We start from the raw sequence: 13,803 nt of genomic DNA on the forward strand, positions 1-13,803 counted from the left end.
CTTGATGGATTCCCTGCCCTGCCAATTGCCAGCCTGCTGGCTGCTTGGCTGCTTGGCTGCTCGTTCTTGGAGCTCTGTGTTCTCGCCTTTTAAATTATTCACTGGGCGCGTGAAAGTATTTTACATACGCTTTCACTTTACTTTCCCCCACATATCCTAACTCCCCCTCTGCAACTGGAACGGCAACTGTCTGTGGGTGTGTTTAAGTGTTGAGTGCACATCGCTTGATGTCACACCAAAAAGTCATTCAATATTTATGCATATTACGCATACGCCCCGATGGTCGCCCACCCATCGTTTTCGCATTTTCCACGCCGCTGTTTTTATATAGAGCAAAGTGCAAAAGTATGTAGCTTTAGGAAAGGATTGCCTAGCTTGTAGGGAACTTAATTGAAATGGCCCAAAGCCTCTACAGCCTCCATTTTCCTGCCCTAGATATCACTTAGCACTTGTAGGCCCGAGCAGTGGCAACACAATTTGTACATTTGTTGATGCAATAAATATTTGAATTTATTACTCAATTATGGCCTGGGTGCCTCGGCCACCCCCACCATCTCTTGCGGCTACTTTCGAAAAACAATTTTATAGGCAATTTACTTCAATTAAACGATTAAATTTATTTTATTAGTTGGATCCAGCGCATGCCCAGCAACTTTTCCATTGCAAAGCAATGCCTGCAAGTGCGCCCAAGTCTCCCAGGAAAACCCATCGTCAGTTTTGGGTGAGGGATGCCCCCGTTTCCCTTTTGCCCTTTTTCGGATACCCTAGCCCACAATTATCAGCCATACTTTGGTTATGGTATAATGACACTTGCTTAAAATTCCATATTTAAAACATTTCACATTACCCCGGCCACCTTTTTATTTTCATTAAAAACGAACATTACTACTTATAATGTTCGGAACAACACTAAAAACACTATAGTTCATACTTATTTTGATGAACTACCACTCTTTTACCCAATATTTTTTTGGGAAATTGGTACATTGTAAATTTATGATATGTATTTCTTTGGTACACTCTTTCATTTAAAATTCCATACTGGTTCTAGCGAGCCATGCATTATCAAGTGCACAAATCAGGCACTGAAAAGTCAAGACTTGACAGGATAAAAACCAGTGCACCTACTGCTTCTAAAAATTTGGAATGGATGATACAGCACAAATTTCACTGCAACAGCAATTTTTTTCTATTCATTGTTAAGAAGATAGTTTTAACAACTTTATGTCGGTTTGATCATTTTAGGTGCAAGCTTTGTTGGAATTTTCTGTAAATTAGTAATCATAAAGTAATGTAATACGTTACATTTACTATCTATTACAGTAACTTTTAGGTAAATTAAGCCAACAAATATCGATTGGGATATTTTACCTGCAGAATTGGTTGACCTGACTATATTAAACTACTCAACTGAACTATTGTAATAAAAATGTTCCAAAAACATATTTTTACTACTAGCTAGCTTAAGGCCTCTAGCAGCTTTAGCTTCAAATGATTTTGTTAGCTCTTAGTTTTAACTATAATTTTCCATTGTATTAATAAACAAACATGAAATTTGTTCTATTTAAAGACAACTCCTTAATTTTCTAATTTTTTCCTACTACATATAAAAACATTAAGCCAAATTAAAATCAAAAATCATAACATCCTTATGAAAATATAAGTAAGACGAAATATTATTTTTTACGGGCTCCGGTTGTCGCAAATTTTGTATCAGCAAATGTATACACTTATCCTCTGGATGAGATAAGCTGTCTGTTTTTGGTATCTTATTTTTTACGTTTTAAATGTAAAATTTTTTTAATTAGTGTTCGATTTTGTGTTGTTGTAGGGTATTTTATATTACGGTGGTAGACTGGAACTTGTTCTTTCTTTGTTTCGCCAATATTTGCCAGCGGCACACGACCCCCCGGACCACCACCCCCAACGGGCCCACCCCTTCCCCCTCCCTTCAAGGCCATCCCCACCTTCCAGCGGAAAACGCGGCTTGCGTTGATTGTTATTTTATTGCCCGCATAGAAAACATCACATTGCGAGCCGAAAGCCAAAATTGTGTTCGCTGTTGTTTTGTGGTTGAAATCTCATTTCACAGTGCCAGTCTCGACCATTCCCCCTAAGCTCCTGACAGCCATTAGGCGAGAAATTTTAGCAATTAATGTCCGCACAGAAACTTTCGTTAAATACAACTTCGATGAGAAAACAATAATAATTCGCATAAAAACGCAAAGAAATCGAATGGAAGTTGGCCAAAACCGCGGCCATTCCACGTCCATGCATTCAAAATTGGAGCATGAAGCACTTGCTAGACCCAAATTCGAGTGGGTCAATCTATCTTGTTGCTCCACTTATATAAAAATCTTGGTATTTGAAATTTGTATCTATATGTCTAACCAATAATGTAAATTGTGGTTTTTCTATTTTCCATTTCCCTAGTTAATGTGTAAAAAATTTGTGAAATTTAAATTTAGAAATTCTTGGAAAAGGAAAATTATTGTTCGCATAGATCTAAAGAACAAATATATGATATTTAGCTCTTTGCACTTAATTAGAAATTACAAAATTTTGATCTTAGAAATTATTCGCGTTTATTTAGTTTAATATTATTTAATAATATTCTGTTTTTATATAAGCAAACATTTGTCTAAGCTAAGCCCTTACAGTGCTTAGAATTTTTCCAAAAATGTTGTGCAACTTTTGGCCCTTTTAGCCCTTATTTTTCTCTGTGTGTATTCTTGCAGACGTAGGCCTGATTTCAGGGCAAGAGTTAATCCTCGGGCTTGGCATACATATATTATCCTGGCGACTGCGCCCTTCTGACGGCGTGTCATCTAGTTATTAGCCAGAATGCCACCCACTGCCAAACACTTAGCCTTGGCTTTGCGGCAATTCATTTAAATATGCAAATTAAGGGGCAAGTAATTAAATAAATTAAATGTTTTCGAGCCACGCCGCAAATTCACAAAACTTATCTCCGCCTACGCCCACTCATCATTCGTTCCCATTTCCACATCCTCTTTGTGTCATGTGCTAATTTTTGCATGTTGATTTAAATTAACATAAATAAACAAACGAGCAAATGAATGCCTGAGTGAGTGCAGAAGGGGGCTTTATGGACATGTCCACACCAAACATATGCATATTTACGCAGTCACCCTTACACAAAACCCCCACACAGCCGCAGCCATAACTTGCATAATAAACAACAAATAATAATAACAATATTAATTGCAATTACACTCAACTCAAGGCTAAGAACTTGTTATTTGGCCGAGCCTTAAAATTGTTTTGTTTTCATTGCCCATTAATCATGTTAATCGCCAAGAAATGAGCACTTTCGAAAACAATTTAAGTCTCTTTGCCCAGCGCGAAATGTTCCCTTTAACAAGCGAACGAAATAACTCAAAGACGAATGGTCCGTGTCGAAATTCTAACATTTCCAAATAATTTCTGCTTATGAATTGGTCGGCCAATCAACAGTTCCCCAAATTTTGTTAGTAAAAACGAATTTGGTTTCAATTTTTAAAAACAAAATGGTTGGCAAACAATAACACAGAAAACAATTCGACGATCCGAAATTGAGTTTGCGTTATGTTGATTTTAGGGAATCAAACTAAAGTTTACGTGAAGAATGTCAAAATTAGTCCATTAGAAAACGGTCTTTAAATTGTTGACGTAGGTCAATAACCTTTCTTTCAACAAACATTTTTCTTATTATACCCTTGCAGAGGGTATTATAATTTCAGTCAAAAGTTTGCAACGCAGTGAAGGAGACATTTCCGACCCTATAAAGTATATATATTCTTGATCAGGATCACCTCCTGAGTTGATATAGCCATGTCCGTCTGTCCGTCTGTCCGTCTGTCCGTCTGTCCGTCCGTCCGTTTCTACGCAAACTAGTCCCTCAGTTTTAAAGCTATCTGCTCGAAACTTTCCCAAAAGTTGTCTTTCTATTGCAGGTAGTATATAAGTCGGAACGAGCCGGATCGGGCGACTATATCATATAGCTGCCATATAACTGAACGATCGGAAAAGCCATAACTTTGGTGTTTTTAAAGATAAGAAGTTGGGACTTTCTATGGGTTTTATTTTTGGCCATTCAATCCGACATACCGAATTTCATAAGGATCGGCCGACTATATCTTATAGCTGCCATATAACTGATTGATCGGAAGTGCCATAACTTTGGTGTTTGTAAAGTTAAGAAGTTGGGATTTTCTATGGGTTTTATTTTTGGCCAATCAATCCGACATACCAAATTTCATAAGGATCGGCCGACTATATCTTATAGCTGCCATATAACTGAACGATTGGAAATGCCATAACTTTGGTGTTTTTAAAGTTAGGAAGTTGGGATTTTTTATGAGTATTAAGAATGCATCATATGAATAATATTGGAGAATATAATTTACAGAGTATTCTGCAAGGGTATATCAACTTCGGCTCCGCCCGAAGTTAGCTTTCCTTTCTTGTTTTTTCTTTAAAAAAAATATACTAGTTGAATCTTACTCCCATCAACCTCGACAATGCATTATGCACCTCGTACAATCAATGTTATCATTCAAATGGTTTTAATGTTAAAGCTTGTAAAAATACACCATTAACAAGCAAAATAAATAAAGAGAAAACAAGAAAGGAAAGCTAACTTCGGGCGGAGCCGAAGTTGATATACCTTTGCAGAATACTCTGTAAATTATATTCTCCAAAATTATTCATATGATGCATTCTTAATACTCATTAAAAATCCCAACTTCCTAACTTTAAAAACACCAAAGTTATGGCATTTCCAATCGTTTAGTTATATGGCAGCTATAGGATATAGTCGGCCGATCCTTATGAAATTTAATATGTCGGATTGATTGGCCAAAAATAAAACCCATAGGAAATCCCAACTTCCTAACTTAACAAACACCAAAGTTATGACATTTCCGATCAATCAGTTATATGGCAGCTATAGGATATAGTCGGCCGATCCTTATGAAATTTGGTAGGTCGAATTGATTGGCCAAATATAAAACCCATAGGAAATCCCAGCTTCCTAACTTTACAAACGCCAAAGTTATGGCATTTCCGATCAATCAGTTATATGGCAGCTATAGGATATAGTCGGCCGATCCCGGCCGTTCCGACATATATACTGCGTGCAAAGGAAAGAAGGGTGTGTGCAAAGTTTCAATTCGATATCTTTAAAACTGAGAGACTAGTTCGCGTAGAAACAGACAGACGGACAGACGGACATGGCTATATCAACTCAGGATGTGATCCTGATCAAGAATATATATACTTTATAGGGTCGGAGATGTCTCCTTCACTGCGTTGCACACTTTTGACCAAAATTATAATACCCTCTGCAAGGGTATAAAAAGAAAATGAATCGGTAACCCAGTCTGGAGATTAAGCCCGGCACCTTTTTATACCCTTGCAGAGGGTATTATAATTTTGGTCAAAAGTGTGCAACGCAGTGAAGGAGACATCTCCGACCCTATAAAGTATATATATTCTTGATCAGGATCACCTCCTGAGTTGATATAGCCATGTCCGTCTGTCCGTCTGTCCGTCTGTCTGTCCGTCTGTCTGTTTCTACGCAAACTAGTCTCTCAGTTTTAAAGATATCGAATTGAAACTTTGCACATACCCTTCTTTCCTTTGCACGCAGTATATATGTCGGAACGGCCGGGATCGGCCTACTATATCCTATAGCTGCCATATAACTGATTGATCGGAAATGCCATATCTTTGGTGTTTGTAAAGTTAGAATGTTGGGATTTTCTAAGGGTTTTATATTTGGCTAATCAATCCGACATATCAAATTTCATAAGGATCGGCCGACTATATTCTATAGCTGCCATATAACTGATTGATCGGAAATGCCATAACTTTGGTGTTTGTAAAGTTAGAAAGTTGGGATTTCCTATGGGTTTTATTTTTGGCCAATTAATCCGACCTAACAAATTTCATATGGATCGGCCGACTATACCCTGTAGCTGCCATATAACTGAACGATTGGAAATGCTATAACTTTGGTGTTTTTAAAGTTAGGAAGTTAGGATTTTTTATGAGTATTAAGAATGCATCATATGAATAATTTTGGAGAATATAATTTACAGAGTATTCTGCAAGGGTATATCAACTTCGGCTCCGCCCGAAGTTAGCTTTCCTTTCTTGTTAGCTATACATTGTTCGATGGCCCAAACATTTAACGCCTGGGCTATAAGTTATTGTGAAAATAGCTTCCTTGCATTATTTTGTTTTTACTTGCAAAATTTACAAAACATTTTTTAAATGCCTATGAATAAAGACTTTTCATGAAAGAAATAAATTTGAAATGTTTTTTTCGGTCCAAAGGGTAGTGCTACCCAAAGAATTGTAAATTCACGAAATGAGGGGTTTTATGAGTGCACGTGTGTTTAAATGTGTAACATTTATACTGCTATTTTTGTATGGAGGTGATAAAAATGAATATAGATCTGTTACCAAACGGTATGACCTGTGTGTATGTTAAATTTAAAGGAAAACTTTTTTGTATGTTATGTCTTTATTTAAGTAGAAATAATATATATTTAATTATTTTTTTGGAGTGGGCTTTATAGACAAAAAAAAATTATAGAAACACTTCGGCAAGCCGAAGAAGGCTAAATATACATTTTGCAGCTGCTACAAAACTTGATGTTTTTTATTTCGATTTCAAAGCTTAAAATTAGTAGATTTTCTAAAATATTTCTCTTAGATACTTCTTGCAACAGAAAGAAGACCTTTTGCAAAGTTTCATCCAAATAGCGTATACGCTATCCATAGATACGGACAGACGAACAGACGGACAGATGGACATGGCTAGATCGACTCGCCTGGTGATACTGATCAAGAATATATATGTATACATTAAAGGTCGGAAATATGCGCCTGCAAACTTTTGACTGAACTTCTAAGTAAGCTACGATATAAAGATAACTTTGAAAGTTTTATTTTAATACTTTTAATACTAAAAGTTATTAAGATATTACTCATTATTTTGAGAAATTTTTAATGGAGTGTTAAATTTGAGTTTAGATTCAACAATAGTTTAGTTTCTACGCCTTTTTTGTTGATTTATTATAAATATATATCCTTCTTCCCAGTAAACCTTTTGGTCTACGAGTAATGCTTATTATAAAACATTGGATGAGGGTTCAACCCCAAAGGTGATTAATTTCACCACTGGAAACCCCGAACTTAGTCGGTCTTCCACCATTTGGGGCTTCCCAGCGTGCGTTGGTTTTATTCAGACCTGGGCTGCATTAATTAGCCCCAGACATCCTGATGACATCACTCAGAGGCGAACAACAACATCAACGGCTAAAGGAAGCTGTCAGTAAGTGCGGCTGCCTAATTGCCATTTAAGCAGCCCATCTCGATCTGACCCCTCTCTTCCTTCGATCTCGAGTCCCTAATCCCGACTCCCATGTCCCGAGTCCAGAGTCCTTGCTGGCGGGCGGTTCGATTGGGGTGATGCGATAAGACAGCAGGTCGAGGACATCCACATCCATGGCTACGGCAATGCCAGAGGCAGGATTTATGGGTCGACATCGCTCCCACTAAGCAGCTTGGATGCTCTTGCGCACAGGCAGGTTGCCAGGCAACCGGGATAAGCCGCAATGATAAAAATAGGCAAATCCGACGAAGGACTCTGGCAAACTCTGTGCCACCTTGCCCCACCCTTGGCGCCACCAGACCACCAGGCCACCAGCAAGCCACCGCATCCCTGCCCCACCTGTGTGTCGATTCTCTGGGCGCGCAGAAATGTCTGGCTAAAACTTGCGCATGACATGCGAACAAACAAGTGCCATAAATAAATTTAAATTGCGCTAAAAATCGCACGCTATTATTATTATTTATTATGTAAGCAATTTGCTGGCATTTCTGGCATATCCACAAACGGGTGTCAGTGTGTGGGTTTTTGTGTGAGTGCGCAACAACACCAAAAGTTTATTAGAACTTTGCCATAAAGTCAAAGTTCGAACGCTTTAAGAGTTCGGAGAGTTGCGAGTTTTCTGTAATTTTTGTTCGTCATAATAAATAGGAGTAAAATTAAGGGAAAGGAAAAACTTGAGCAAAGAATTTGGGTAAACTAGTGTTAAGTACTTCGTACGCCCAGTATTTAAGGGCTTGACAAAAATATTTACATACAGTAAGTCAATGTATATGAAATTAATTAGCACATCACTTCTGAAGCTCGGAATTCCATCTATTATAATAATAAGAAACGTTGGTATTAAATGAAAATAGACTATAAGCTTTTAATATAAACAAGAAAGGAAAGCTAACTTCGGGCGGAGCCGAAGTTGAAATACCCTTGCAGAATATTCTGCAAATTATATTCTCCAAAATCATTCATATAATGCCTTCTTAATTCTCATAAAAAATCCCAACTTCCTAACTTTAAAAACACCAAAGTTATGGCATTTCCAATCGTTCAGTTATATGGCAGCTATAGAATATAGTCGGCCGATCCTTATGAAATTTGATATGTCGGATTGATTAGGCAAAAATAAAACCCATAGAAAATCCCAACTTCCTAACTTAACAAACAACAAAGTTATGGCATTTCCGATCAATCAGTTATATGGCAGCTATAAGATATAGTCGGCCGATCCTTATGAAATTTGGTAGGTCGGATTAATTGGCCAAATGTAAAACCCATAGAAAATCCCAACTTCCTAACTTTACAAACACCAAAGTTATGGCATTTCCGATCAATCAGTTATATGGCAGCTATAAGATATAGTCGGCCGATCCTTATGAAATTTGGTACGTCGGATTGATTGGCCAAATATAAAACCCATAGAAAGTCCCAACTTCCTAACTTAACAAACAGCAGAGTTATGGCATTTCCGATCAATCAGTTATATGGCAGCTATAGGATATAGTCGGCCGATCCCGGCTGTTCCGACTTATATACTGCGTGCAAAGGAAAGAAGGGTGTGTGCAAAGTTTCAACTCGATATCTTTAAAACTGAGAGACTAGTTCGCGTAGAAACAGACAGACGGACAGACAGACGGACAGACGGACAGACGGACAGACGGACAGACGGACAGACGGACATGGCTATATCAACTCAGGAGGTGATCCTGATCAAGAATATATATACTTTATAGGGTCGGAGATGTCTCCTTCACTGCGTTGCACACTTTTGACCAAAATTATAATACCCTCTGCAAGGGTATAATAAAACTCTGGCTTAAAATCCAACACCAACACCGGGCCAAAACCAGTTAAGCTACAGCATTTAATTCTTTTTATACCCTTGCAGAGGGTATTATAATTTTGGTCAAAAGTGTGCAACGCAGTGAAGGAGACATCTCCGACCCTATAAAGTATATATATTCTTGATCAGGATCACCTCCTGAGTTGATATAAGCATGTCCGTCTGTCTGTCCGTCTGTCTGTTTCTACGCGAACTAGTCTCTCAGTTTTAAAGATATCGAATTGAAACTTTGCACACACCCTTTTTTCCTTGGCACGCAGTATATAAGTCGGAACGGCCGGGATCGGCCGACTATATCCTATAGCTGTCATATAACTGATTGATCGGAAATGCCATAACTCTGCTGTTTGTTAAGTTAGGAAGTTGGGACTCTTTATGGGTATTATATTTGGCCAATCAATCCAACATACAAAATTTCATAAGGATCGGCCGACTATATCCTATAGCTCCTATATAACTGATTGATCGAAAATGCCATAACTTTGGTGTTTGTAAAGTTGGGAAGTTGGGATTTTCTATGGGTTTTATATTTGGCCAATTAATCCGACCTACCAAATTTCATAAGGGTCGGCCGACTATATCTTATAGCTGCCATATAACTGATTGATCGGAAATGCCATAACTTTAGTGTTTGTTAAGTTAGGAAGTTGGGATTTTCTATGGGTTTTATTTTTGCCCAATCAATCCGACATATCAAATTTCATAAGGATCGGCCGACTATATTCTATAGCTGCCATATACATAACTGAACGATTGGAAATGCCATAACTTTGGTGTTTTTAAAGTTAGGAAGTTGGGATTTTTTATGAGTATTAAGAATGCATCATGCAGAATATTCTGCAAGGGTATTTCAACTTCGGCTCCGCCCGAAGTTAGCTTTCCTTTCTTGTTAAAGTTAGGAAGTTGGGATTTTTTATGAGTATTAAGAATGCATCATATGAATAATTTTGGAGAATATAATTTGCAGAATATTCTGCAAGGGTATTTCAACTTCGGCTCCGCCCGAAGTTAGCTTTCCTTTCTTGTTTTTTTTAATTTTTAAAATATTTAAGTATTGCTTTGAAAAATTTGTTTATGAACTAAAAGTTTCTCCCTTACCAGATTAGTGCTACACAGTGTTCGGCTAATCCGAATCAACTGTTTTCAAATGTTTTTTTTTGTGAAATGTTTAGGTATTTGTATCTTTAGTCGTTTAAAACAGGAGGAAGAGCTAAGCTAGAGGGTTTTTTCAAAGCTCTAGCAGTTTAATACAAGGAACATAATTTGAGAACCAATCAATTTAAAAATGACCCAAAAACATTATACGTTCAATGAATAGAGTATGGATTGTAGCACTTGAGTAAATAATATGAAAACTTGCGCAAGGCGAACTAACTATAAATTTAGTATGTAGATGTTTCCATTTTTCCTAATATGAAGTCATGTCGATTTTCCCATTCATTTTTTTAGCCTGTGGCAGCGATATAATAAAATTGTTTATAAAATTAAAAATGTGGTTGAACTACGACTTATGAACTACCTGCACTAGAAAAAAGACTTTTGGCAAAGATAGCTTAAAAACTCAGAGACTAAAACATTTTTATTTAAACGCTGATAACTATAAAGTAAAAAACAAAAATATAAGTAATACACTCATACCAAAATTAACCCTAACAAGAAAGGAAAGCTAACTTCGGGCGGAGCCGAAGTTGAAATACCCTTGCAGAATATTCTTCAAATTATATTCTCCAAAATTATTCATATGATGTATTCTTAATACTCATAAAAAATCCCAACTTCCCAACTTTAAAAACACCAAAGTTATGGCATTTCCAATCGTTCAGTTATGTATATGGCAGCTATAGAATATAGTCGGCCGATCCTTATGAAATTTGATATGTCGGATTGATTGGGCAAAAATAAAACCCATAGAAAATCCCAACTTCCTAACTTAACAAACACTAAGGCTATGGCATTTCCGATCAATCAGTTATATGGCAGCTATAAGATATAGTCGGCCGATCCCTATGAAATTTGGTAGGTCGGATTAATTGGCCAAATATAAAACCCATAGAAAATCCCAACTTCCTAACTTTACAAACACCAAAGTTATGGCATTTCCGATCAATCAGTTATATAGCAGCTATAGGATATAGTCGGCCGATCCCTATGAAATTTGGTACGTCGGATTGATTAGCCAAATATAATACCCATAGAGAGTCCCAACTTCCTAACTTAACAAACAGCAGAGTTATGGCATTTCCGATCAATCAGTTATATGGCAGCTATAGGATATAGTCGGCCGTTCCGACATATATACTGCGTGCAAAGGAAAGAAGGATGTGTACAAAGTTTCAATTCGATATCTTTAAAACTGAGAGACTAGTTTGCGTAGAAACAGACAGACGGACAGACAGACGGACAGACAGACGGACAGACAGACGGACAGACGGACTTGGCTATATCAACTCAGGAGGTGATCCTGATCAAGAATATATATACTTTATAGGGTCGGAGATGTCTCCTTCACTGCGTTGCACACTTTTGACAAAATTATAATACCCTCTGCAAGGGTATAACAAGAAAGGAAAGCTAACTTCGGGTGGAGCCGAAGTTGATATACCCTTGCAGAATATTCTGTAAGTTAAGGTATTTCCAATCGTTCAGTTATATGGCAGCTTTAGGATATAGTCGGCCGATCCTTATGAAATTTGGTAGGTCGGATTGATGGGCCAAAATAAAACCTATAGAAAATCTTCCTAACTTTACAAACACCAAAGTTATGGCATTTCGTTAGTTATATGGCGGCTATAGGATATAGTCGGCCGATCCCGGCCGTTCCGATTTATATACTTATATACTACTAAAATACGCAGATGAGTTTTAAAATCATATTTATCAAATCTCCCATTTCATCAAAGTATTAAGATTCAAATATTTCATATTTTAGCAGTGCTACTCATAGAGACTTGGGTCTTATCATCATTTCAACGAAGGTATATGATATTTTACAGTCGTCGTAAGGCCATGAGCACCAATTAATTCCATCATGACCTATGCCATCTTTCAAGTACTTTCCGTTTAGCGAACTGTAATTTTAATTGATTATGGTAAGAAGATTTAATAAGAGCATAAATAAACAGGTATACCTGGATGAACAGCTTCTGTGCCACCATGCACCTTGAGTATAGGCACAATTTAAATATTTGACACTGTCATTATCCCGATCAATTGTGGAAAAATTTTGGTTTATCCTTATTTGTAGGGAGTCTGCGGCATTACCAGAATATTTCCCAATATTCTTTAACTTGTAGTATTCCTTCTCGCTTCCGATTTTAAAGTCATCATATTGAGCGTAGGTGGTAGTTCCATTAACCGTTCCAAGTTTAATGTAGAGTTCGAGGGGTCGTGTCTCAGCCATCCGATGCAATTTTTCCAGCCCGATGAAAAATTCTCCACTGACATCCCCAAAACCATTTTTAAATTCATCCCAGGTTCGAATAAAGTTCTCGGAGCCGTCAATGCGCCTCTGAATTACAGTCCAACCAGGTGGAGAAGTCGCACACGGCACTTTAAAGGGATCAAGACCCCGAAGCTTTATTTGGTAAATCCCATTGGGACTGTCACTGGGACAAGAGTCAGGTAAATTGTCATAATATTTATGCAATGCAGAAAGCTGACTAGTTAGTTCTGATTTTGTTTTATTAATCGCTTGAATTTGTTCATGCTGGCTTTTGATTTGGCTCTCTTGCACATTTAAAAGATCTTTTTGGATTTCGATTTGACCCTCGGATACTTTTAACTGACTTTGCAAGTCTTTTATGCTGTCTTTCAAAGTATTTACTTGGCTTTTGAGTTCAACGTTAAAATCGTCTGTTATTTTCAGCTGTACAAAGTATAAAGAACATGCGTTGAAACAAAAATCATTGCATTCGTTTTTAATATTCCAATTAGAAGGATTCTGCGGTAAATTTTAATTGAGCTTTTACCAAAAGTGGATGATCTTAAAAAATGTCACTTTGGTGATTTTTATAAGGTCTGTCTATCCTTAACTCACCTTCCTAAGTTGTTCCTCCATTCTGTCCAATCTCGAATCCAGCTTGGCCTGTAGTGCCTCAAATGAAATCGCGAAGTCTTCTTTTGTGATAGTCCTGGTCATCCTAACGGAATCTTTGAGGGCTGTCTGCCCAGCCTCGATTTCATCCAACCTTTTTCGGATATTGCGAGAATGGTCGAAAAGCGGGCTGAGTGCCGCCAGGCAAAAGGAGCCACACTGTCTTGGTTCATCTTGGAGCACGCACAACGACTGCTCCTTTGAATTGAACCCAATTTCTCCTTGTACAGTTGGAAAGATTAATAAGCCGAGCAAATATGATAATAGCCTCAACATTTTAAATTGTTCCATCTACTCAAATCGAATCAAAAAGTGTACTGAAATGTAGCTATTGGTTGAAGAAACAACGAAGCCTAAAATATTAGAATATATACTATATTCTTATCTTATTGTACGTGGCCGTCCAAGTCTCTCATCCGTCGGCCAACAATTGGAAAAACCCAAATCATCAAATATGTACATATATGTGTG

This window comes from Drosophila rhopaloa, unplaced genomic scaffold, assembly GCF_018152115.1.
Source record: "Drosophila rhopaloa isolate 14029-0021.01 unplaced genomic scaffold, ASM1815211v1 contig_3, whole genome shotgun sequence".
NCBI classification, from domain to species: domain Eukaryota; kingdom Metazoa; phylum Arthropoda; class Insecta; order Diptera; family Drosophilidae; genus Drosophila; species Drosophila rhopaloa.